The sequence below is a fragment of the Manis javanica genome, chromosome 8 (assembly GCF_040802235.1).
Source record: "Manis javanica isolate MJ-LG chromosome 8, MJ_LKY, whole genome shotgun sequence".
Classification (NCBI taxonomy): domain Eukaryota; kingdom Metazoa; phylum Chordata; class Mammalia; order Pholidota; family Manidae; genus Manis; species Manis javanica.
This window is the reverse complement of record NC_133163.1, coordinates 13838948-13865872: the sequence shown is the minus strand read 5'-3', so window position 1 is coordinate 13865872 and position 26925 is coordinate 13838948. Positions and strand designations below refer to the sequence as shown.

General features: G+C 40.5%; 1 protein-coding gene across 7 annotated transcripts in view; it reads right to left on the bottom strand.

Annotated features, from left to right (window-relative positions):
- The window catches only part of EFCAB11 (EF-hand calcium binding domain 11), a 126453-nt gene that overhangs the window by 40653 nt on the left and 58875 nt on the right, over positions 1 to 26925 (bottom strand). The window lies entirely within an intron of this gene.

Sequence of the window (26925 nt, the reverse complement as noted above, 5' to 3'; positions counted from 1 at the left end):
AACCATACTCAAATGCTGAGTGGGCATCTCCTCTTGGATAAGCCCAGAGGTGGACCAAGTGGAATTCATCCTGCTCCTGTTTCAACCTCCATCTCCTATGTGCCCTTTGTCAGTGATTCTGATCATTATTCCTGGTGCTATGCCTGGAACCTAGATTCAAACTTGATGCCCATTCCTCTCCTTCCCTTCTTAACCACACCCAATCTATTTACCTAGATCTGTAAACTTCTCCAAGCAAATCTCTCTTAAATCTGGGCACATCTCTCCAACGCCTCAGCCATACCCTAACCCAGGTTCCATCAAGTCTGTTTGATTGCCACAATGACCCTTAACTGGTCTCCTTAACTCTAGATATCACTTCTCTACAGCCAGAGAGATCTGTTGAAAATGCAATTTGATATCACTCTCCTGTCTTAAAACCCTCCAGAGTACTCCATGTCCCCAAGTAGGAGGCCCAACCTCCTGACCTCACAAAGCCCTTCACAACCTAGCTGCTTCCTCCAGTCTAGCTTTAGGTCTCACATCCCTCTACTACGGGCTCCAGTTATACTCCACTTCTTTTATCTCTGCAGTGAAGCCATGATCTTTTGTGGGGACCTTTTACATGCTTTTGCATATACCCGAAGCACTCAACTGCTCCTCTCTGCCTGGCTAACTCTTATCCTTCAAGGACCAGCAGAGGCATTAATTCCTCCTGGATGTCTTCCCCATACAGGGCTGGGTGTCTGTGCAACATGCTGCTGTACTGCCTACTGCTTTCATCACTGCACTTAGCACACACATATGGGAATTCTGTTTAATTGAGGAGAGTATTAGCTCTGTGGGCAAGGCTCATGCCTGTCTAATACAGCAAACTATGCCTTCACTTGGGCCCCTGTACGTGGTAGGTACTCAATATGTACTAGGTCAGTGGTTCTCTAACTTTTTGGGCTTCTGGATTCCTTTACACTCTCAAAAACTTAGGACCCTAAAGAGCTGCTGTTTATGTGGGTTATATCTGCCAATATTTACCATACTAGATATTGAAACTGAGAACATTTAAAGATGTTAATTCATTAAAAAAATAAGTACATTGCATTTTAACATAAATAATGTTTTTAGGAAAACTAAGTAAATCCCACTCCCCCCAAAAAATAGATTTCACATTTCTGTAAGTCTTTTTTAAATGTACTGCTGAATAAATTACAGCTAGATTCTCGTATCTGCTTCTGAGTTCCCTTTGTGGTGATATGATTATAGTATGTAAAGAAAAATACAGCCTCACAGAGATGTGTAGCTGAACAGGGAGGATTATTTTAATAGTCTCTTCAGATAATTATAGATATTCTTTTTTGATACAACACTATAATTCAATAAGTGGCAGTTTCTTAAAGGCTGGCTGCAATGTAGAATTTGAAACCATATCAATTACCTTTTCATACTTTGTTACATTGAAATCCACTGGTGTATCTTGTAGTTTCAATAGATCTTTTACCCAAGCACAATTTTGTAACATCATGCATTGGTTATCTGAAAAATATTAATTCCCTGAGTCATACAGATCTTCTAAATGTTAACACATTTCATTACACAACATAAAGAAAAGTCACATTTGTTAATATCACCACTGAGTTCAACAGAAAAGCCTTTAAGTATTGAGAAACTGTCAAGCTCACAGTGGTAGATACAAGTTTCCCAAATTCTAATTTTCACTTGAAAGCTTGAATTTTACCATTGGCAACAAATACTGTCAGTTGTTTTCCTTGAAATGACAGGCTCACTTCGTTCATTTTTCAGAAAATGCCGACCAAATACTGAAGTCTGAATAATGATACTTTGTCTGTCAGTCATTCTTTCAAATAAAAATAGTGTTCCATTAAAACAATGGCCAGTTCAGATCTCAACTTAAAGAACTGTGCAAGAGCTTTTCCTGTAGACAACCATCATGCTTCAGCATGAAAAAGAAATGCTGCATGGATACTTCTCAGAATATTAAAGAGATGTGCATTTGAGGACTGAGAGTCAAAAAAATAATTTGCAATTGCTTCATCAAGGATATTTTTAAGTGAAACTGACAAATTTTTTTAAATGGTGAGGCCAGGGTAGTGAAGAATACAGTGACCACTAGTCCAGTTTGGTGTTATCACTTCGATTTCATACTAATAATAGGTATAAGGAGTCATGCAGATTTTCCTACCATAACTTTTGCATCATCAATGCAAATGTCAACAGAGTGAAACAGGCAAACAGCACCATGGCATTATGAACACAGTTTCGACCTCACAGGTCCCTTGGGGTCACAGGTCTTACGTAGAGAACCACTGGGCTGGATGAATGGATCCAAGGAAGGAGATCACCAGCCAGCTTTGGTGGTGGGAACAATGCTGCCTGGCACCGGCCGGGCCAAACTGAAGTCCATCCTGAGCACTGCTGCGTGGCAGTCTCCTCTGTTTTCATTTCCAGACCTTCCAGTTGCTTCCTCCCACCCAACACTTAGCTTTGGCTCAACCCCTGGGTGTTGACACCTGGGTCTTAATAAAGTCCTGCTTGGAACTCAATTTCCCAGTTTCATTTTTGTTATTATTTCTAGGACCTGGCTTTGGGTATCAGCTTTCTAGTCTCAGGCCCCATGGGCAGGGATAAGTTAAACCCTCCATAGTATTTTTCCTGAACCATTCTGGGGTGGACTGGCAGGTTACCTCTCACTAGCTCTGTGTCTTGTCCTGTACGTGTGTTGGAGGAGGTGGTGCAATTACAATGATCAGGGAACCGGTACAAACTGATACTGTTTAGGAATATACCTAACTTTGGGAGTAAAACAAAACTGTTTTGCTATTTTCTCTCTTGCAGGGTAAGGTGAGATAGTCTTTTATTCTTGCAGATGAGCGTCAAAATGAAAGTGTTCATCCGGTCAATTAACATAATAAGCTGAAAGAATTGCCCAAGATATTGCAGTTTTACAAATGTGTGCTCGCCCACTTCTCTTCCGCCAGTACCTTCTGAATATGCATCCAGAGTTCATCCAAGTATGACACCTTGGTAAATGCATCTTTTAGATATGAAAGAGTTGGGCATGCACAGGACAAGGTAGCATTTCCAGAAATAGTTTTCAGCAAATAGCAAATTAATTTAGAAGCAAATTAATATGATTTTCGAAGTGCTCCTTCCTATGAGTAACTAATTTTTATCATTACAAAGGAAATGCTTTTTTCTCCTTGCATGCCTCTCATATTATTTTTCTGAGTATTCTTGAACTAAGGATTCCATGAACTTTGAATAGCCAAACTCCATCATAGTAATGTGTCTGTGTGAGATCACCTCCCAGTATTCCCAACAGTCAATCATAGGAAGAAAAGCTTTTCATGCTATTCCTCAGTTTTCTTGCAAGTAGAACCCAGAGGTTTAACTTCAGGGGGGCTTTGGGTAAATGTCTTACGCAGCCCTTGGCAGTGAGAGGCACTGTTGTGGAGAAGAAGCCCTGTGTGGGGTGATGGATGCTGAGGGGCAGGTTGAGTCTGTGCCCAAGGAAGAAACAGGCTGACAATGGGCACTGGAAGCTGAAGCCCAGACAGGAGAGCTAGTCCAATGGTGTACTTTTGGATAAAAGATCTTGAGGGCGGCTACTTTCTTCTTCCTTCACAAACAGGAATACATGACATCCGACATGAGGCTGACCTAGGTCTCCCTAGCCACTGAGAGGCGGTTTTTCATAGTTAGGACGTTGAGTTCTGGAGGCAGAGTGCTGAGTGTGAATATTGGCTCTGTCACTTAGAGAAGTTGATTACTCTGCTAGAAATTTCAGGAAAACAATAGTTAGGATTCAAGCTGTGGTCTCCCAATCCCAAGGATAATGCTGGCTACCTAGCACTGGTTTATGACTTCAGTGCTCGGATCCCAAGCAAAAACGCAGGGCATTTATTTCGGACTTCTGTCTCACTAAGCTGTATCTAGTGGTGTGCTAGGGAACTGGCTCTCAGCAGGGGGAGAGGAGGGAGTGGGGAAGGAAAATTCTCTGATTTGTAGTATTTGCTGATTTCAGCTACCAAAGCATTATCACTGAACGTGAGCTGGAAAAAGAGGGCAGAACTGCTTGAGAGGCTGCAGGGACCAGCTCCGGCAGACCCCTGGATCCAGTGAGCCCCCGAGTTCCATTAATTTAGATCTAGATAGTGTGACTGAAAGCAAATTGCCAAAAACAACTCAATGGAAATCAAGCTGGTAAAAACAATGTACTAGAACAATCTGGTTGAAAAGGGATGCTGTTCAGTGACAAACTCAGAATTTTTCTCTTTTTCTTTGCCTTTTTTCTCTACTCTTTTCCTGACTAGCTTAATTTTGGCCAATTTTTCCCAGGATGTCAGAGTATAGGATGTTGGTTGCAAGGCTTAAACCTGGCCAGCCTCCAGTCCCCTCAGCACCCCTCCATGCCGCAGCCTGTCTGAACATCAGTCCACCTCGCCTCTAGGCTTCTGCTCCGGCAATGCCCTTGGCCTGAAATGTCTTTCCCTCCACCCCATTCTTTGCCAGGCTGACCCTGTTCCTCAACTTCCAGTTTTGGCATCGGCCTTACAGGATGGCTCAGAGCGGAATAAATGCCGAACAATGGGAGTTCAGCTGGAATACCACACATGTCCAACAACTGGCAAGATGCGCAAGCAAATTATGCTACTTCTTAAAACATATGTGGTATGACCCTATTTCAGTAGGGAAAAATGCATATAGACACAGAAAAGAATCTGGGAAGTTAGTCTCCAGGGGTTTTAGCAGTGATTTCCTAAATAATGGGTGGGATTATGTGAGTATTTTGGTCTATAATTTCTGTACTAAGTGTGCACTGCTTCTGTAATAAGAAAACCGACTTTTGTAAGATACTTTTGTGGCTAATGTTTTTGTATTCCAATTGTTCACCATTATAAACAATTTTGGACAAGGATAACTGGCTATTCATTGGGTAGGAAAGAACCTGGAAAATAATAGAAAACAGGTAATTGTAAGAATATGCAAACCATCATATGGTGCACAAAAATTACCAGGACTGAAAAATCAGCCACCAGAGAGCTTAACTTTTGACTGAAGTGTGATTTCAGCAAGGTTACTGGGCTGACTAATTTATATTTGGCCAAATTCTATACTGTCATTAATTCTATCTCCTTGAGATCTCTTGTGAATCTTCAAAATTTCTGTTTCATTCCCTTTGTTACCAGGTTAGGAAAACAATCAAATTCTTTAGGGCACACAAGACCCTTTATGATCAGAGCTGTACCTAGCTAGCTCTTGACCTCTCCTGCCACATGTTCCCTTCCTCCTCCTCCACCTCCTGCTGGCTAACCATGAGCTCTTTGCTCTCCAGTGATGCAAATTCCACATCCTTGTACACATCGTGTGGTTTCAAGTTCTCTCTGCCTTTGCATATGCTGTGTTCTCTGAAATGCCTTTCAAACACACATGCACACACATGATGATATGGTGTGGTTAATCACACTGTAGAGTATTAACACTAATCCTATCTGCCTTATGGATATGACTGTGCCATCTTCACCTTGGCATTTTGATCATCTCTAGAATTCTGGGACCTAAACTGTGGCCTGCCCACCAGTAGTATCAATATTACTTGGGCGCTTGTTAGATATGCACATTTTTCCGGTCCCAACACGCTATCTACTGAATCAGAAACTCTAAAGATGGGCCCTGGAAAGGGTGTTTAAAAAGCCCTCCATGTGACTCTGATGCACCTAGCACTTGAGAAATGCCGCACGAGGTCATCACTAATGCTGGCGGAATGAATTAATGGATGATTAGAATCTCGGAACACTCGTTTACATTTTTTAAAACCTACCTCCATTCTAAGCTTTTGCTTTTGTATTTGTCAATTCAGACAGATGTATATATATATACACAAAAATAAAATATATCACCAATTTTCTCAAAATAGCCAACGAAATTTTACTTAATTATTTAATCACTGTAAGCCACTAAGCTTTCTCCTCTAAAAAGAGGCAGTTAACACAGGGTTTCCCTTATTGTTATTAGCTATTGTTTAGTAGCTAAATTTGCATTACAGTTCTGAATTTGGGGTGGATGAATGGACCCCTAGGAAGTTAAACACACAGGGTCTTGCCTAGGACCATGCAGCAATTTAGTGGGAAGCCAAGTTCAGACTGAGCAGCCTGGGAATTTCCACCTATTGTTGAGTCCACCGAGTCATAATGCTGCTCTGTGTTTAGGTATATCACAGTGATTAACTTGGCATAGAGACCTTGGAAGATTACAGTTAACACTTTATTTTGTGGTCAGTATAAATGTACAAAAGTCCCTACCCTCGATCTGATCATTACCTAAAGGACATTCCTATCGAGCCAGAAGTGATTTGTTCGTGGTGTAATATAGGCAGCCTTTTTACATCTCCCTCTGTAGCTGCTGAAATCTTGGCTCGTACCCAAATGCCCCACTTGGGTTTTGTTCAGGAAAGATTTCTTCCAGCTGCTTTATTTGTTCCACGATTACATGTATGAGTTTCCAGAATGTACAAGATCACAAGTCAAATGAAAGGCTTCAGTTCCCAGTTCGCCTAAAGAGATAAAATTTGAAACCAAGGAAACAACAAAACATGGCTAAATGAAGGGCTAAGTATAAATGGGACTGAATAGTATTCCTACTAAAAGGTCAGTACATGCCAAAATGCAAAAGGAAAATAGATACAGTGGGGTAATTATAGTATCTTTGGGCTGTATTTATGGTCACACTTGCAAAGGGATTCAGACTTCCTTGTCAGCATTGACAATCTGGGGAAAAGCAAGCTGATAGAAACCAAAAAAAAAAAAAAGTATTTAAAAACAAAAATATGCACAGCCACTTCACAGCAGCCTACTTCACAACAGTCAAAAGGAGAAAGCTACACAAATGTCCATCAACAGATGAATGTGATAAACAAAACGTGTTGTACCCATACAATGGAATATAATTCAGCCTTTAAAAGGAAGGAAATTCCAACACAATGTGGATGAACCTTGAAGACATATTGCTAAATGAAATAAGTCCATCAAAAAGGTAAATACTGTAGGATTTTACTTATATTTCAAGCACCTCTAGTAGTCTAACACATAGAAACAGAATGTAGACTGTGGTTGCCAGGGACTGGGGGGAGGGGGAAGTGGGAGTTTAATGGGTACAGAGTTTCAGTTTTGCAAGATGGAAAAGTTCTAGAGACTGGTTGCACAACAATGTGAATATAGGTAACACTGCTGTACTGGGCACTTAAGGGTGGTTAAGAAGGTATAAAAAAATAAAAACAACCATATTAACAGGACTCCTGTTTTAAGGATCAGAAGAATATATCTAAAAATAAAATTTGGGCATCCTGGAGATATTCATGTTGAGAGCCTCGGGATCAGGATAAAGAGATGCAGCTCTAAAGGGGAAATGCTGACATAAAATGAACAGGAGTGGACATGACTTGTAACAGATGGAAGAGTAACTGAAGAATATGCAGATGAAGACCTACAGGTCATAGGGCATGAGAGGAAGATGACCTTTAGCATAAAAATGAAGAGTTAGACTAAAAAAATATAAATCATCAAATGTCAAAAAAGTCTGGAAATTTAAGAAGCAAAGATCTGAGGTTTCATGAATCTGAAAATATATGCTGGTAAAAGTCGACCGAGCCCTAACACCAGCTGAGCTTCAAACACATCACACACATTTACTGGTCGTCATTAAGCCACACAGTCTTACTACACCACAAATGCGACAACTGGCATATGTAAAGAAGACAAACATGATGCGACTTTCAAAAGATTATGCATATCTTACTACACTGATGGACAGTAACTGTAATGGGGTAAATGGTGGGGACTTGATAATGGGGGAGTCTAGTAACCATAATGTTGCTCATGTAATTGTAGATTAATGATGCCAAAATAAAAAAAATGGTTATGCATAATCAGCAAAGAGGGTCTTATTTGAAGCAATCTGGACTAAGAGTCAGTCAGCTAATTTTTAAAAGTCTGTTGAAAAGAACACAGACACACACAAACATGGGTACACATGGTGGAGGATGCTGTGGTGTGCACAGGTCCCCAGCTGCTCCAGTGTTACCTGCAGAGAGTTCACAGCTGAGAACCTCACAGGCCTCACTTCCAGCCAAAGGAAGCCACCTTGCTCAAGGTGATGGCCCCCTCCCCTGGTTGGGGGAGGCAGCCCACACCCAGAGTCTGGTCAATGCAGGAGGACAAGTATAAATTGCCTCTATCTGCCCCATCCCTGAAGAGTGCTCACACCAGCACTCCTCATGGTACTGGCTGATTCTGTCAGTAAGCCTTGCCTCTCTCCCTCCCAAGCAGGCCTGGTTACTGGAGCGCACACCCAGCAAACTTCCTCCATGCAAATCCCAGTGTCAGAGTCTATTTCCCAGGGCCTGATCTAAGAAATATAACTTAAATGTTTAAACTTAAATTTAAAATATAAACATCCATTTATTTCCTGATACTCTGATCTATGTCAAAGCCTTCATCTTTGAGAATTGGTCTACGGATCAGCACGTTTTGACCACTTTCTTGCACAAGCTACACCTAGAATGCATTACCTATTGTTTCCTACAAGTATGAACACTTCAAGGTCACTGGAAAACAATCTAGATGTCAAGTCCCTCTAATTTTTTATTCCCACCCCCCAATCTTTAACAGTTATCTCATCCACAGCTAATGTGATAGATTTGTTTTTAAATAATAAAATATACATAATATTTACATTCAACCATTTTTAAGTGCACAGTTCAGTCACATTAAGCACATTCACACTGTTGTGCAACCATCACCACCATCCACCTCCAGAACTCCTTTTATCTTGCAAACTGTCTGCACCCATTAAACATAACTCCCCGTTTCTGCTCCCCTCATTCCCTGGCACCCATCCTCCTACTTTCTGCCTCTATGAAAATAACTACTCTAGGTACCTCAGGTGTTTTTTTAATTTTAGAGACTAACCTTTATTAAATCTTTCCAAAGCCTTCAAAACTTAATTTTTATAGAAAAGACAGCTTTCTTTGTACTTACATTCTATCTGTTTGCCTAACATTTAATTAAATCACACAATTACAAGAACTAGTTCAATTGGCATAAACAGGTTTGAGAAGAAATACAACTCAGCTGAAGTAGAAGTACATGAGTCCCCAAGAGAAGCCTCCCAATTACAAGGAATAAACATGCAGGGGGGGTGTCCACCAGACCACTCAGCATAGGGACTGGAAGCTTCCTTTCAGCTGGTGACCTGGGTAAGAGAGCTTCTGCTGCTGTGTACACAAAGATATGGCTAGCATTTATTGAGCACTTACCATGTGCCAGGCCCTGTATAACTTACATTATGTCACTTAAACTCCATAATGCATGAGGCAAATATTATGATCTTCATTTTATATGCAGGAAAGGAAGGCAAAGAGAAGTACTCAAGCAATTTATCCAAAGTCACACCCTTAAGAAGTGGCAGGACTGAGATTTTCAAGTTGGTGTGAAACAAAGCCTGTCCTCAACTCCACCTGCCACACTATTTAGCTAAGAATAAAAATACAGAAGTGATTCTTTTTTTCTACTGGCATCATACAAAATGGCAAGATGTCACATCAAGTTTTTTTTAAAAGACTATAATTTAACAAACAAGGGATGCACTTAAATCCTCACAGGAAAAGAGTGTAGGTAGTATAATCTAGAATTGTTATTTGTTTACATAGGAATGATTTCAGTTAATTAAAGAGAGAAGAGTTAGGCAGTATTTGTAAGGGAAGAACCGAAGTCAGACATTTTAATTATGCTATCAGATTAGCACAAAAAAGAATAAGCTGGAAAGTTTATAGAATATAATAAAAGCTAAGTGTGTTATATCTCAAGATACTCCTTTGAATAAAAAAAAGACCCAGCATATCTAAACTAATTCATAAAGTCAGATAGTAAGTGACTAATCAGAGTTCTCATTACAACAATCTGTATCAACACCCACATGGAAAAATAAGTTAGTGTTATTAGAAGTATTTTCCCAAGAAAATAAAACATAAATTGTTGTTGTCTCTTAAAGAGAAAAATGAATGACATTTCTAAACAGACAGCATTGAAAGCAAACCAAAAAAAAGAAGGTATTTAAGATTGCCAAATCATAGTGAACAGAAGCAAACTCCAGGTAAGAGCCTCCAGGAGACCGGCAGAGAGCAGGGCCCTAGTCCTCCAGGACAGCATCGTACCTCCCTTCTACATCCACCAGCGAGGAGGCTCTTACTGCTCTCCGACTCATCCAGGACACTGAGACATAAAGACTGCACTGGAGATTCCAACAGCACAGCCAAGAAAGGCTGCCAGCACCATTCCGCTCTTTTCTGAACCAACAATCCATGAATTCACCAACAGACACACATCCTAAGATCCAGGCTCTCTTCCAGATATCCTGGGACAATCTGACCTTGATGCCCATTTCTCGATAGAACACCTTTGCTGGTTGTCCCACAAACACACCCCCACTGACATCATCATCATCAACCCGGCAGCACCTGCTCCTTCCCCCATGTCCCGTCATATTGAATGGGGCCACCACTACTCACTTAGACTCCCAGGCCAGAAGCCTGGAAGCCATCCTCAACCCCTCTATCTCCCTCCAGCACACATCCTGTCACCAGGTCCCGTGGATTTAGACATACACTATCATTTGAATGCATTTGCTGTTCCACCATTACCTTAGTTTAGGGCCTAGACTCTTGCAAGAAGGCCCTTTCTTAGTAGTGATCAGTTTAGCCAGGGGGTCTGATATGCAATCTTCTCATTTACTAAGCTCCAACTTCAAATTTAAACTCCACATTCAAGTCTCTCATCAATGAAGGTAGAATCCTTGGAAAAAAGGGAAATGACAATGGGAACTTTCCCTTAGCACTTTAAATGTGAGGATTTTTAGCATCCTGCTTAGAGAAGGAAGAACATCAGGTAACACGAAAAACTCATTTATAGCCAAATACAATAGGACAGTTTATTTTCAAGATCGTTTTTCCAATCAACAAACTTTCTCCTTCTGGCGGTCTCTCTTAAACTACAATGATTCATTCTGGGTAAACAGAAATGCCTCCGAAGTCATGTCTCCCAGGTAAGATCTGTAAGGATGCTCCTTGGGCCTCCCAACACAGTTGCTTCCTAGAGCCTTCCTGAGCACATCTGTGCCCAAGCATCAAGTACAGACCTGGCTTTAAGTCCCAAACTGTCACTTACTAACATGGACCTGCTGTCAAATCACACAGTCTTATATAGAGCAAAAGAAGATAATGGTATTTACTTATAAATAAGGCTTGTTAGCTTCAACAACAAACAATAAAGATCAGCAGAGGGCCAGGTATGACCTTGAGCACCTAGGGTCAAGGATGAAAGTTACAGCTTGGACCCTTAGGCATGCCCAGTCTAGTGCGGCACATTGGTATGGACCAAGAGTGATGACAACACATGCCAGTGCTAGAACCAAGATGTGAGAAAGCACCTGAAGGAGGCACACTGGCTGGGGATGATGCCGAAGTATTGAAAGAGAACTTAATCAAAATGAGACAATTGTGTAAAAATCCAATGCCTGATACCTGGCTCACTTAATAAATGTCTTTTGGTTGATTACCTTTTTAACTCCCACCCCACCCCCCACTTGGACTTACAGCTGTTACTGACCCAACCTTTCTCTTGTTCTGAAAGTTCATACATAAAATCACCAACAAAAATATATGGTCACTGGTTTCATTTCTGGAGGGGCTCTCATTTCATTGTAAGATGCTCTCCTTTGACAGCTTATTATTTTTGGCACCTGCTCTTATAATCATGCAAGGGTGCTATGTGATGGATGCTCACTGGTTCATCTGGAACTTGGGCAGATTTCTTAAACTTCTTCCCACTTCCATTAAGAAGGTTCCTTAGGGAGGTTAAGTTCTGAAATGTATTCTAGATAGGAAGAGTTTATAGTCTGAAATGCAGAGAGAAATGACATCCTTTGATTCTAACACTTCATGATTTTTATCACTACACCTCATTATCTTATACAGAGAATGAAAAGGAAGTAGGTGTAGGAAATAACAAAGTAGAAACCAGAAATTCTGATATCCAACTTCTATTTGTGGTTAAGAAATGAACTAAATAACTTGGATCACTGATGCTTTCAGATCTTGGACAAAGCATTCAAGTAGCAAACGTCAAAGGCTGCGGGCTTTAAAATCCGTCCACAAATTCTTTGATGCCTAATAGCCTTCCCCTGAAGTGTGGGCACTGGGCCTTCCTCCATGCTCTCCCTCTCCTGCATCACTTGCTTTGGGGGAAGCCAAATGCCATGCCATGAAGACACTCAAGTAGCCCTACAAATGTCCTACAGATAACAGGCACTAAGCTGCCAGGTGTCTAAGTGAGCCACACTGGAGGTAAATCCTCCAGCCCCAGTCAAGCCTTCAGATGACTGTGGCCCCTGGCTAACATCCTAAGTATAACCTCATGAGAGCACATGAGCCAGAACCACCAGCTGAGCCACTCCCAGACTCCTGATTATTTGTGAGGTATTAGGTGACATACAGATATTGCAGGACATATGAAATGCTTATTGCTTAAATTTGCAAATTTGTTACTCAAAAATAGGTAACTAAGACTCAGATCAATAGGGTATTAGTGATAAGGTTTTTGTACTCAGGAGAGCTTTTGAATTCAGGATGTAAACAGGATTCTCCATGTTTTAAACTCATATTTGTTTGGTGGTTCTCTACCACCAGGTGGACAATAACACAATACAGTCCATTTGCTCAATCATTAAATACTTACTGAGCACCCAATCTGTATCAGAGGTGCTGGGAGCACCAGTGTATACTGGAAAGTAGGCTGTGAATTCAAAGGGCGGGAGAGCCAGCCACATGAAGGGGGAGATGGTGTTTAGTCAGAGAGCATGCAGTACCTTTGGGAACCTGACCACATCTTCAAATGTGGAATCATACCTTATGGTAGGCTTGATGACTAAGCTAAAAAAATAAACTAGTATATTCATAGGTTCTGAGATTTTTTTTATTTGAAAGAGACCTAATTGACCCTCTAACACAATTCACCTCATAGCTGAAAACCACTACAGAAGCTGACCTCCCCAAGGTCATGCAGCAAATAAGGGAACGGAACCTAGGTCCTGTGACTTCAGTTCCAATGTCCTTTTTCTTGACCTGCTCCTCTTCAGAGTAAAGGACATCTTCAAGAACCAGAACAAGGCCAAAGTATATTTCTCAGTTCTAAAAAGTGTATATGTTGTTACTACAGGCAGACTATCTCAGAAGCTATCAATCTGAGGCATTTTTGAAAAGATACAATCAACAAAGAAAAAGCAAGGTAGAAGTAAAAAACATCTTTGAAGCAATTTCAGTTGCTACTGTTGGAAAATGTTTGAATTTAAACTCTAGTAGGCATAAAATGAGCTTATAGAAAACACCAGTTTTGGAATCTGAGTCAATGACCTAGAAATAAATCTCAGAGAGGGATAAGTGAAATTTTGAAAGAGTGGAATCAAAGAAAATGAAAATGTTATTTCCAAATGGTTTGTAAAAATAATGTTTTGGGTTGCAATGTGGAAATAGGTACATTTTAAATCTACAGGTATTAATAATATACTGGCATTTTGTTAGATGACACCAGTCAGGTAAGGAATGGATTTCTTTCAGAGGGAAGTAAGTGAAGGATCTTATATTTACAACCTCACCAATAATGCACAGAACTCTTTGTCCTTTTCAGGGTCTTTGCCCTCTGGCATCTCCTTTTGAAGTTACTCAAAGGCCAACATTTTGTCCTTCTGTACAAAGTCAAACTTGGACCTCTTAATTCTTGACTTCCCTGTTCATCCTGTCTTCCCTTGTTCCCATGGAACTGTAGGTTCTAGCTCTCCTCTGAACATTCCTTGTCTGGCTCGCCTTCTAATCCAGAGCACCCTCTCAAGGGTCTGCCTAGTACACTTCTCTTTCTGATCCTCCATTTGTGCTAACATGGCACCATGATTCTCCTAGTCACCTAGACTCCCCAACCCTTGGAGCTAAGCTTGACAGTACTCTGCATTCCTTCCCAATATCCAATCAGCTTTTGAGGCAATCAAATTCTTTCTGTGTAACATATCTGAGATTTGATCTCTTTAAATGTCCATCCCCTTTGCCCTTGAGATAGGACATCATCAATTAAGACTTAGGCAGTTACAATGGCTTCCCATGGGCCAGTCTCTTCATTCTCTGGTACAACCTGCAACCACACGTAGTTCTTTCTCATCATGCCCCTTCCTTGTCCAAGAATGAGCAAATGCCCTGGCGAATTCAACCTCGATATGCCTACACTGGAATGACCTTCTCCTTTGCGAGCCCAATTTTCCAAAATCCAACATGACATTCCTTCTCAGATGATGCCTTCCCAGCTTAAACTCCCTTCCACAGTGAAGTTTAATTTCCTTCGCAGTCGTCTGGATCACACTCTCTCTCACTTGCTTATTGCAACTGAAGGGCAGTTCTTACAGAGACCACTGTAATGGGGGACCAGCAAAAGGGTCTCCATAAATGTTTGCTAAATTGAACTGAATTATACCAAGCTCTGCCAAAGCTTAATTTTAAACATACAAAGATTGAGTAAAAATAGAAAGCACATCTTGCTTCAACTCTAACACTTATTGCTTTAATTTAATAAACTATAACAGAAATAGATAAACTCTACAAGCGTTTTTTTAATTAGAAAAATCACTGGAACAAAATCTTTAAACATTTTTCTTAGTTTTCTCTCCTCTGATGTTTTAGATCAATCTTACCACTGAATAGAAAAGGGTCTTTTGGCACCTGAGGAGCTAAGGATTGATGACAATGGGTAGACTCAAATATGTGAATGATGAATTGTGTCCAAAAAACTGTGGGTCAGAGAGATATTTTCCAAATGGGAAATGAATTCTGACAGGAAGCTGCCTGAAGGGAAATGAAGGAAAGCTCTTAAAAGCTAGTAATCATGATCAAATTTTAGTTGTATTGACTAGTCTGAAATACACATGTGGAATTTAGAATATATAAGTTGTTCTGAGAAGAACTTAATTAACGCAGAAGAGAAAGCCAAAGACATTTAAAAATTTTTTAATTTGAACAGTCACATTATCAATGTGTTAATATTATCACAGGTAACAGGACTGTCTTAAAAAATAACTGATATTCAAGAGCTCTTCACTAGGCTTATAAATCTTACTTCCCACATATCAAGGTTAGCTACTGTTAGGTAAAACTTAAGAGGAAGTGATGCTTTTGGCAATGTTTTATCATTATAAAAGAAATTTAGGATTATATTATACCATTTCAAAGCAATTCTGAAAGAACAGTAAGGTATCATTATAAAAATGTTGGAAAATACACTAATGGTTGGAAGTGATCTGCATGACCAAATTCTAACAATTCTATAGGAAATGCTAATGTAACAAGGAAAATCCTGGAAATAAGCAACATGCTGTTACTACAATTTTCAGGAAAACTGAATAAGATGCAACTGCAGAAGCAGACTTACTTGGCGGCCTGGGAAGCCCTCCCCCTTCCTTGCCCACATCCAAGCATCTCCCATCCTCCACAGGCCCACCCTTCATCCTAGCAATTGTTCCTTATTTCATCTCACTGTGTGTGGAAAGATGCAGTAAATAACCTGCTACTGTTTATTTCCCATGTTTTCGCCTTTCTTCACAAACAGACCATATGTTGCTCCCTGAGGACAAGAAGTGTGCCTTTTCTTTCTCTGTATCCCCAGCAACTAGGAAGGATCCTGTACATTGTCCTTGTTGATGAGGATGCATATGCTTGTTTTTAATATTTAAGTGAATATTAACAAAATAAAATTGGTTAGGAAGAAAAAAGCAGGGATTAAATTTTTTAAATGCTATATATATTTTTTGCCTTGTTTGGAAACATTTCTAAAGAATTCAGTATGGCCTTGTATTATTTAAACAAGTACAAATTGTAAGAAATGAAACTATTCCCATTAAAAAATTAAAAATTCATTTATTCTGATTTTAAAATCTCTTTAAAAAGAGACAGAGACACAGAGAACAAAATATCATCAAATTTTTCACTAACCAATAACACTTATTTGCATCTCCTTCCTAAACAAACAGCATCTACATCTATTACCCTAAACATCCTAACAATCCTATCCTATTATCCTAAACAAACAGCATCTACATCTTTGTTGAATTTCACCCACCACACCCATACCTCACCTAGTTAAATGTTACAGACTCTCCAGTTCAAATATCTGAGACAGGAGTGTCCAGAGACAACAGTCACTAGGTAACCTGGCCACACTAGCAGATTAGTGCCTAAGTGTCAGGGGGAAGGCTGGTGTGGGGGACTCTTCGGAGGCCACACTGTCCACTCTAAAAATAATTCCCTTCCCTACTGGTTGCTGATGCCCACATTTAACATTCTATAAGTAGATATAGGGCTTAAAATATAAATACCCCATGCCATCAGTATTGTTTGGTGCTTCCCTAGAACCCACTAACCCCGCCCCACCATTGCTGGTATCCAGGATCCCTGAGATTTGGGAGGGAAGGATCTGGCTCCAGGTGCATACTCTGTCAATCAGCAGGATGCCAGGCCCTTCCCACAGTGGCTGGTTCTCCAATTAGCAGAGATTCCTGGTCCTCATAATTAGTTCAGACGTGTCTCATGAACTTAGAGCAAAGCCCAGGACTTCTGATCCTACTTCTGAGTTGAGCAGCTCTTAGCTCAGGCTGGTGAGGTTCTGGGTGTGAGGGCTGGAGATGCTGAAGTCCACGTCGCCACTATACTGGGTGGGTGTCAGGCCAGGATCACAGCAGACACAGAGAGCGGGGGCAAGGCTGAAAGAATACCAGAGACGCAGACGCAGAGCCAGAGCCCCAGCTCTGCGGGGATTACACTGAAGTCAGCCTCACGTCTCCAGGGTTCAGGTGTGAGAGCCAACAAATTTCCTTTATCATATCACTTAAGGCAATTTAAGTTTCAGTCAGTCACACACTTACATCCTAGGAGAAGACAACAGGCTGATTCAAAATTACATCATAAAGTTCACAGAAGTCATATCAGAGAGATCCTTTCCTGAAACCAGGCATTGATTTAGAGACTGACACGTGAGCTCTGGGCATCTGAAGGAGGAAACGATGTCACGGGCAGAGGGAAAAGGCACTTCAGCAAGGGATGGCTGGAGTCTGACATTAAAAAAAGTTATCTTATGCTGCAATTTTGCCTAAGCTTTGGTTGTTAGGGAACCTGAGTTTTAAAAAAGATGAATTCTTCAATTACAGGGTTTTAGACAGTATGTCAGGGGTGACTGGAAAGATATTTTGGCCTTGCCAGGTGCCCCTCATATGACAAACTACAGGAAGCAAGCAACACCAGCAGGCTGTGCTCCCTTCAGATCTTAATGGCCCTCACAGACAGTTTCCTTCCCCTCCCTCAATTAGGGGTACTGAGGCAGGCCCACACAGTGTAACCGGTCACTCTCTCACTTACAATTCTTAAAGTCAACCCCAAACCTTTGAGATTCAAGGCCCTGACATGGCCTACGACACCTGGGGGATAAAGCTGGCCTCTCTTCAGGCCCCTGCACCCAGTTTCTCTTTTTCAAGCCTCACCAGCAATTCCTCAGAGGCACCACGAATTTTTCCTCTGCTGGGTATCAGCACACTGTGCACTTTGCCTGAGATGCTTGCTCTCTGCCACCGTCTTCATCTGCCTGATTCAACTTGATCCCCAGGTCTTTGCTGAAATGCCCCTCCCTGACCCCCAGGTCAGTCAGGGCCCCAGTTACAGTCAGTCATGTTTCCTTTGCTTATCTAATGTAACAGGGAGAGGTTTGCGAGGATCTAGCTTTAGGGTCTACTAAGGTCTACTTTTCTGACCCGACTATACCTAAGAACAGGGCTCCTTGCCCATCACCAGTTAATAGGGGCTGAATTTGCCGAACGATTTCAAGATTTCTGGTCCCTGTTAAGAATGCTACCTCTGTCTCCTTCCTGAGGCCAGTGTCCATGCCTTATACTCACTAGTGGGCTTAAACGTATCTCACACCTACAATCGGTCACTGATGTCCTCAGCCGATTCCCCAGTCTTCCCCAGTCCACTCCTCCTACGGAGTTTCTACTGCTGCCTCCCTATGTTAACATCTGACCTTTTCTAGATCAAGTTGTTGAGAAGCTGAGCAAGGACAGAAGTGATAAAAAGCAAGACTGGCTTAGGGGGGCTATCCCCAGGGGACAAACTCCACAGAGGGCTGTTTTGCCTCCATGGTAATTCTATTGCCACAACATAACTTACCTCACTCTGCTTTAATCTTTTTTTCACTTTATTCTATGTCCTGAATAATCTACATGTTTGATTTAACAAACATTTTCTTTTAATAATGCAAATGCCTCTGGAGGTTTAAGGGACTATCAGTTATGGACACCTTCGTATGAATTAGTTTAATAAAAATACTTCCCTTTTAACATCCAACTGATACCAGCTACACTGAGGAAACAGGAGTTTTAATGGGGTGGGGAGAGAGGGAAGCAGCAGCTGATGATGTCGAAACAATTTGACACAAGGACACTGGGGGCCTCAGAGGTAGGAGGACACCGAAAAAAGGGTGAGCCCGGAGCCCAGAAAATCAGATGGAAGGCTCCCCCTCCTTTCCTTTCTTTACTTAAACACTGAAAGCACCCACAGGCATAGGTATGTGTCAACTACACCAGGGATTAAAGATGCCTGGTGGGCTAGCCTGGGAAAGCAAGCATTTTATTATATTGTCAGGGAATTACATCCCAGGTCCCAGATTCAACTTCCCCAAACTTTGGGGACCAACCCATTCTTAGCTGGACACTATACTTTCTTTTTTCTTCCAAAGGGGAAAAACTCTGAACTATGCCTCTTATAAGTGTGCAATAAACACCTGTTTAACGGATGTATCCACATTGTGTGATCAGATCACTGAATCAGAGAACCTGGCCCTTGAGGGGAAACCCAGAAGGACTAAACAAAAATAAAGATTTCTTTTTGATCATCTCCCGTGACCTTCTCTTGTAGTCAGTAAATTGAAGTGACCTGCATTTCAAATTATGCATTATATTTCATCCAATATGTGCGTGAGACTGTGTGGTCCTCGGGAAGAGTTTATGATATGAAATATTCCCACTACAAGGAAAGATACTTTGGTATTGTATGCAGCCCCACCAAAATAAGGCATACATGAGTATACATTAAGATAAAAGTCTCCATAGAGTGAGGTAGTGAACTGTCTTCAATAAAATGTTCTCCTGAAACACTGTAACGCGGGGGTTGGGGTGGGGGTCTCAAGTCCCCAGGTTCTCAGCTGCCAGCCTGAGGTACCTCTTGGGGAGGCTCATACCTGCCATCTTATACTGCAGTTCCTTGTTTTTAAGTGCCCAATAAGTCAGATTAATCTGCTTTTTTCTTTTCTCTGTAGCTGAATGAAGACAAATCTGCAAGCTAAGGATAAAGACACTTCAAAATCTGCCTTCAGATAGACTGAGGATTTAATAACGTAGGTAAAGGTCAAATCACTCACTATGTATTACACTTGAAACCAATATAATATTGTATATCAACTATATTCTAATATAAAATAATCAAAAGAAACAAAATCTGCCTTCAGAGCCCATTTCACTTCGAGTAACTGACTTCCCTCATATGGACAACGAAGTGACATTCATATCATTCATGAGAATACTGAAACCTGAAACACTGTTCAAACCGTGAGCAATGTGTACACTCAGTCTCACTCCAGCATGTTAAAGAAATATAACTATGTTTAGCAAAATCAAAATATCTCTAATGTGCTGTTCCCTCTCCCCTCACAGTTGAATAATGTTAGATCCAGCTTATGCAAAAATATAATATATATATTAACCACCCAGGTACTGACAACACCATCTTGATAAGGAAAAGCATGGAATTCATTAAAAAGAGGATTAACAGGATCTCAGCACCCCCAATGGACTCTCCCTCCCGCCTGGAGGCCACAAAGCTTGGCCTGCTGTCCTTACCACATAACTTCCAACAGCCACAATCTCTGGCATTCTGAATTCCTCAGGTAAAAAAATTTTTATACACTCCCATGATATTATTAGAATTAACATTAAATAATGAGGCTGGCAGTGCTAAAAACACGAGGTTTAGAATCTGCAGGACGGAGTTTACATTCTGGCTAGCAAAACATGAAAAGTGACTTCACTTCTCTCTAAGCCCTGCTTCAGTATTAAATGGGGGTGAAGATAATACCCACCTTTGGGTTGTTGTAAAGGGTAAATGAAACAAAGCATGAAAAGCATTTGGTCTATAGTAGGTGATAAAAATATTTAGGTAGTAGTATGAGGACAACATCTTAAGGGTGACCTCACAAGCATCTTCACTCTCAAGGTCACGTAGACCAAGGAAAGTGCTACCCTCCCATGCTTGACCGGGGCTGGAGAGCTCCCAGAGGTCTTGTTTTGGGCTGTCAGCAAAGAGCTGCAGTCACTCTCGGGGACCCAAGAAGTGTAAAATTCTTAGGAGTTTTGCCACCAGAGAAAGGCCTGAAGAACACTCTTCTCTCTCTACTAGGCGGAAGACAGATATAGGAAGAGAAATAAGATGGGCTTCTCCCACCCCGCAGATGGTGAAGTTGGTAGAGTACATATAATATTTTCCCAAATTTCTCAAATGCCCTGGTAATGGCCCCTAAGCATTATAGAGAAATATTCACAGACTGCTTTTAGGAATGATGAAAATGAAATATATCTAGAATCAGACATCACACTAAAATAATTTTAAATTAAACTTAACTTAAGCAAATATGAGAGCACCTAACCTGCAATATGGTATCCCCCTTATCTGCTGAGGGGTAGGGGGTGGGGGGATACACTCCATGATCCCCAGTGGTACCTGAAATTGTGGATAGTACTGAACCCTATATTTACTCTGTTTTTTCCTCTCTGTTCACATCTATGATAAAGTTTAGTTTGTAATTTAGGCACAGTAAGAAATTAACAATAATAGAACAATTGCAATAATATACTGTAATAAAAGTTACATGATTGTGGTCTCTCTCTCAAACTATCGTACTGTACTGTGCTCACCCTTCTTGTAATGATGTGAAATGATAAAATGCCCATGTGATGAGATGAAGTGAGGTTGTGACGTAGGCATTGTGATGAAGTATTTGGCTATGATATGTCAGATCATCTGCTTCTGGATGCCAGTGACTATCGGTAACTGAAACTGTGGACAGAGAAACTGCAGATAAGGGGGGGACTACTGTAATTTCATGATTTTTCTACTATCTAAGAAAGGTAAAACACTGACCCTCTCCAGGATTTCTGCCACAAAGGCATGTAGAGATACCATTTTCCTGTTGGACACTGTAGGATTCTTAAGGGAAGACATCCTCTACTGAAAATCCACATGGGAATCTAACAGACATTATGTAATTCATAGCAATTCAATCATTCTAATTATAAACTAAATTTCCCTAAGCTTGTTGCAAAAAACGTATTCTGGAATAGGAATGGTTGATACATACAAGAGTGAATATATGTAACAAATAGCTACATTGTAAAGCATGATAATAAAACCAAAACTTGTGAGCCCACCTCCAAGTAAAGAATTAGAAAATCACCAATATTATTGTAGCTACCTGTGTGGTCCTTCATGATCTCATCCCTGTCCCACCCCTTTAGAAGTGATCACTGTCCTGAATTTCAAATCAACCATTCCTTTGCTTTCAAAATAATTATTTTCCAAATAAGGACCTTTAAATGTATATTAGTTTGATTAAATATTGCAAACACTTTGGGACCTGATCTCCAAATGGATCTAAAGTTTGCACAGTACAGTGAAGGAGTTGCTGTAGGATGGCTCAGCCACTGCCATTCTTCCTTGACAGGCATGTGGCCTGGCCTTCATCTCCCAAGACAGCCAGTCCCATCTAAGGATTCTCCTGATCTCTGTTGATAGCAGTTACACATTTCCCTTCATCATCACTCAGTATAGGTATCTGCCCACATAGCTGCTATCTCCAGTGGGGTAGAACTTTCTGCCCAGCCAGTATGAAGCTTGTACAAGCTATTACATCAGGGAAGACGAAGCAGACTGCCATACTGGTGAGGCAGTCCTCTTGCCTGGAGCAGGGTTAGAAACAACTGGGCAGCTGTCTGTGAATCTACTGCTACCACCTCCCTGACTCCTCTCCATTAACAAGCAACAAATCAGAGGACCACTATTGTCTGATTGACCATATAACCCGGTCAGCATATTCACTGTGAATTCCCATGGACTGCCTTCAAATCCTCATCCTTGATTTCCTCATCCTTCTTCCAGAAAGCCATGCACCGTCAGTATCTCATCCTTGCTGATGAAACTTAAGAGCTGGAAAAGATCTAGGAATTCAGCCTCCTTGCAGGCTACCACAATAGCCTGCCATAATTTCACGGATGCTGGCAGAAGACCTAGGACTACTGGCTCATAGATGAAGGACTTCTCCACTCATGGCACAGCAAACAGCATGAGGGTCGGCCCATCTGTGTCAGTTCCACTAACCTCAGATTCTATGGGGTGATGCAGATGAGCCCAGAGAGATGCCTGCACATACAGAGGGTTACATTACAGAAGAAGAATCTTGAGTTTAGGGAGCCTGGATCTTTTTAAATGGCTGGTAAGTCTGCCTGTCTTTGTTCTGAAGGGGGATGCTAATTCTGTCTCCTAAGACTATTCATGATACAAACATCCTTGAAAAGATATTCTGGAACAAAGGGCAGTCAGCACATCACCCACAAGATGTGCAGAAACAAGAGAGGTCCATAGAAAATAGTCTCCCATCATGTGTCAAACTTTAAAACATCTATTTAAAACATTTTTTTATTGTTGATTATTTTAAATTCAATCTTGAACCAAGAAATGACAGTCATATCTACAGAGCCCATTGGAGAAATATATGTCTGAGTGCAGCAAAGAGTTCCCCCCAAAATTTGTGTGTTTAGTAGGGTTGGCAAATATGAGGTTTATAGGTTCGGGCATTCAGAAGTCTTGAGGGAATCTTTCTAACTCAGTTTTTCCCTTTATTAGGCAAGACCAGCAAGCCTCCTTGATATGATGATGTAAGCTCAGCTCTACAGCAAAACCCTGTTTTACATTATCCAACAATTTGCACCATTTCCTCCCAAATCGGCCAGTTTTCCCATGTTACTAATGTACTGACCTCTTCTTTATATTACCCTGTAATTTATATCTTTTCTTTAAGTCCATCATATTCCTTGCATTACTAACAGACTGACCTTCTTTATATTATCCTACAATTTACACCTGTTCCTCCTGACTCCATCAGATTTCCCATGTCACTACTAATGTACTGATACCTCACAATTCATACCACATTTCTTGCAATTTGTGCTCATTTTTTCAGAAAAGCTGGGGAGAAGCTGCACTGTTATTGTGTGTCTAGGGCTAAAGAACAGAGACTGCTGAGAATGCGTGCTCTGGATTCACTACCACGCTTTGGACGGGACTCCCAATGGTGGAAGCATTAGGAGTGATTAAATATGATGAGGGTCCCGAGGTGATGGCTGGGTAAACGATGAAAAAGGAAGCGGTAAGTTTTATAATCTCTCCTTTAAGAAAGCTTCAGGGGCTCCACAGAATGAGAAAAGCCTCTAACAACTTGCTTAATTTACATTTAACATATTCTTTTTTATTGTGTTCATATGGAAGAGAGGCTCTTTCACATATTAACAATTTCCCTCATTGCTGTTGGCTATATTTCCTTCCGGTCACTCTCAGGTAAGCATTTCTGCAGAATGTGCTACCTACATTGAATCTTAAATGAGTTAAGAGTTGGTGAGACAAAGGGAGATAGGGCTAAGGGGATTCCAGATATAGGAACTTTAAATGTTTCAGAGTGGAGTAGTACATCCACAGAAAGGTGGCTGAACCAGATGGTGAGAGAATGCCATTTAATGGAATCTGGACAATACACTGAAGAGTTTTAAGCAGAGGGGGTAACATGCTGGCTCATATTTGAAATCAGAATAATCTCTAAGATGGTGGTGTGGAGGATATGTTGGAATGGAGATGATACTGGGGGTAGGAAACTAATCAGGAGAGTACACGTTGGCCAGTAAGGAGATGATGAGGGTATATGGTATGGGCTGAATTGTGTCCCCCTAACGTTCATATGTTGAAGTCCTAAATGCTGCCAGTATTTCAGAATGGACTGTATTTGGTCTTTAAATAGTTAATTAGGTTAAAATGAGACCATCTGGGTAGGTAGACCCCGACCCATCATAATTGGTGTCCTTATAAGGAAAGGAAATAAGGACATACACAGAGGGAAGGCCATGTGAAGACAGACAGAGAGAGAGAGAGACCGTCATGTACAAGTCAAGGACAGAGGCCACAAAAGAAAACACTGCTGACAGAACTGTAAGAAAATTTCTGTTGTTTAAGCCACTCAGTCTGTGGTATTTGTTATGGCAAACTAATCTGCGGACCCACACAATGCCAGGCACCTTGAAGGAGCCCAGCCACTACCAAGTGAAAGCAAACAAGTGACAGCTGGGGAGAGACCATAGCCCTAGAGGGGTCTTGAGTCCTGAGGCCCAGGTCCTGGTCACAAGGCAACAGTGAGCCCTGTGAACACCCACACCTGATGCCTACACCCTCTCCTGAGACTGGGACAGGTCAGGGATGGATGTGTAACTCTCCAGGTCAGTGACCAACACTGTTTTTGAGTGAAGACAAGGTTATTCCAGGGGGGCAATGAGGCCAAGAAGAGGGTTTTAAAAGGCAGGATAAAGTAAACTGGATGAGGATAGTATTTAATACACAAATTCTGAAAACAATTCAGAACGAGGTGGCTATGGAATGTTTGTTTCGGCTTATGGTGCATATTATTTTATTGATTCTTAAGGCTCAGTTTTCCACAATTTAAAATCTCTAAATATGAGATGTATTTTACAGTCATCAGTATCTTAGCATTATGTCATAGTTCAGTGGACATAATTTTTTTTCTTTCATTAGTGGCACTTAATACAATGGTGCCCTAGAATCAATGGTGTCTCAGACTTAATGACAGGTATTTTACTCTGTGAAAGCGTGTGGTGGTTATTTTGATCTGTCTTTTTAATTAGAAGTACTCAGCTTTAGCAATGGGTATATTCTAAGTACTATCACTATCTCAGTAATAGAGTGTCTCAAAAGGCACCCCTTCATGTATTAAGAGACTAAGTAACTATTTTGAGAGCCAACTGAGGTCTTTTATTTACCATTCTGGAAACAGTAGTGAGCAGTAAAACTTCTAAATGGCAGGAAGTGTTGTTACGCTATATCATAAGTAATGACATTCAAGTCTCTGAATTCAAAAATAAAAAGAGCCTGATTATTACCATTTTTTGTTCAACTGTTTCTATGCCTATAATTAAGTCTGTCCCTTCTTTCCAACACTGTGGAATGCTGATCACTTACTTCATGGGTGGGGAAAAAAGAAGTGAGACTCCTATTTCAAAATACAGAAGAAAAATTCTAGGCTGTAGTTGGGACACACTAGAAGATGGTTCTGAATATTTTGAGATAGTATCTTTCACCAGATGAACCTTGCCGTTCTGCAATATTTGGGGTTTGTACTGCTTTCAGTGTTTACAAGGTCAAATCTAAATTCATATGTTGGAAATGTATTCTATTTTCACTGCTGAGTATGAGATGAATTGATTTATTTGCTTATTTTTAAATGCGTCTACTGGCCTTTAGCAGCTATTATTTGCATAAAGGTACTTTTGAACTTTACAAACATGTTGGATGCTACCTACTGTTCAAATATCTTAAATAAGGTATTAGATATGTACAAAGCAACAATCTATATCCAAAATAAGAAAATGAAAGATGGAAATCATTGCCAAATGCCTCCCTAAATCATATTTTTTAAATAGTAATTTTCAAAGATTTGCTTTTATCATACTGAATTAAAATATACTTTCTTAAAATATTAAAGCATATGAATATCTAAATCTATTTTCAACGTTTTATACAGCGGGTGTGGAGTACATTTTGATAACAATCAATATGTGTATTTTTGGGCAATTCTTTAAAGGGTTATTACAATTCAGTGTCTAACTATTTTTTAGAATTGACCTTAAGAGACAATTAACAAATGTGAGTATTTATCCTAACCTTCATCAAGGTCTAAATTCACTTTTCATCTTGGCTTTTCTAATTTTCACCTTGTACCTGATTACAAGGCCTGTGTCTCTTTCTTCCTTTAATTGCTCTTTGTATTTTCTTTTTCATTCTTCTGTTTTAAAAATGTTTCCCGTTGCTAAGCAATATGCGAAACATTAGGATATACATTAATTATCTTCACATTGTCCACTTTGCGTTATATTGCTCTTTTCCTTTACCTCACTTGAATTGTACCTAAACTGTACTTTCTGCTTTCTTCTGACTTTTCTTTTTGCCAAAACCTGTTCCCCATCTTCCTGTCCTTTGATCGTGACTCAATAGCTATTGTATTCAATATTTAGCCCCCTACTTTCTATTCCCCATTGTTTTTGTTAAACTCTGGGGGACAGGCTCATTTCATATGACTATTTTTCTTTTTAGTCTACTCTCTGTGTCTTACTTCTTTCATTCGTATTTAAGACGTTAGCAAGATAACTTCTTCCTTTGTGAAATTTAGGTCACTTTCTATTATTTTCTTTTTATCACATTTGCTGTTCCAGATGCTGGCTTCCTTCAGTATCATAGCACCTGTTGTAGCTTCCTTCCTGATAGCACACATTGACTTTATGATTATGATATGAACTATGGTATAATACTATAAAACCATGTCACTTACTCAACTTAAATTTGTTCTATTTTTCAATGACCTACAATGCATTTAATTAACTTAGCTTTGGTAAGCTGCCGAAAAAGTACCTCCATCC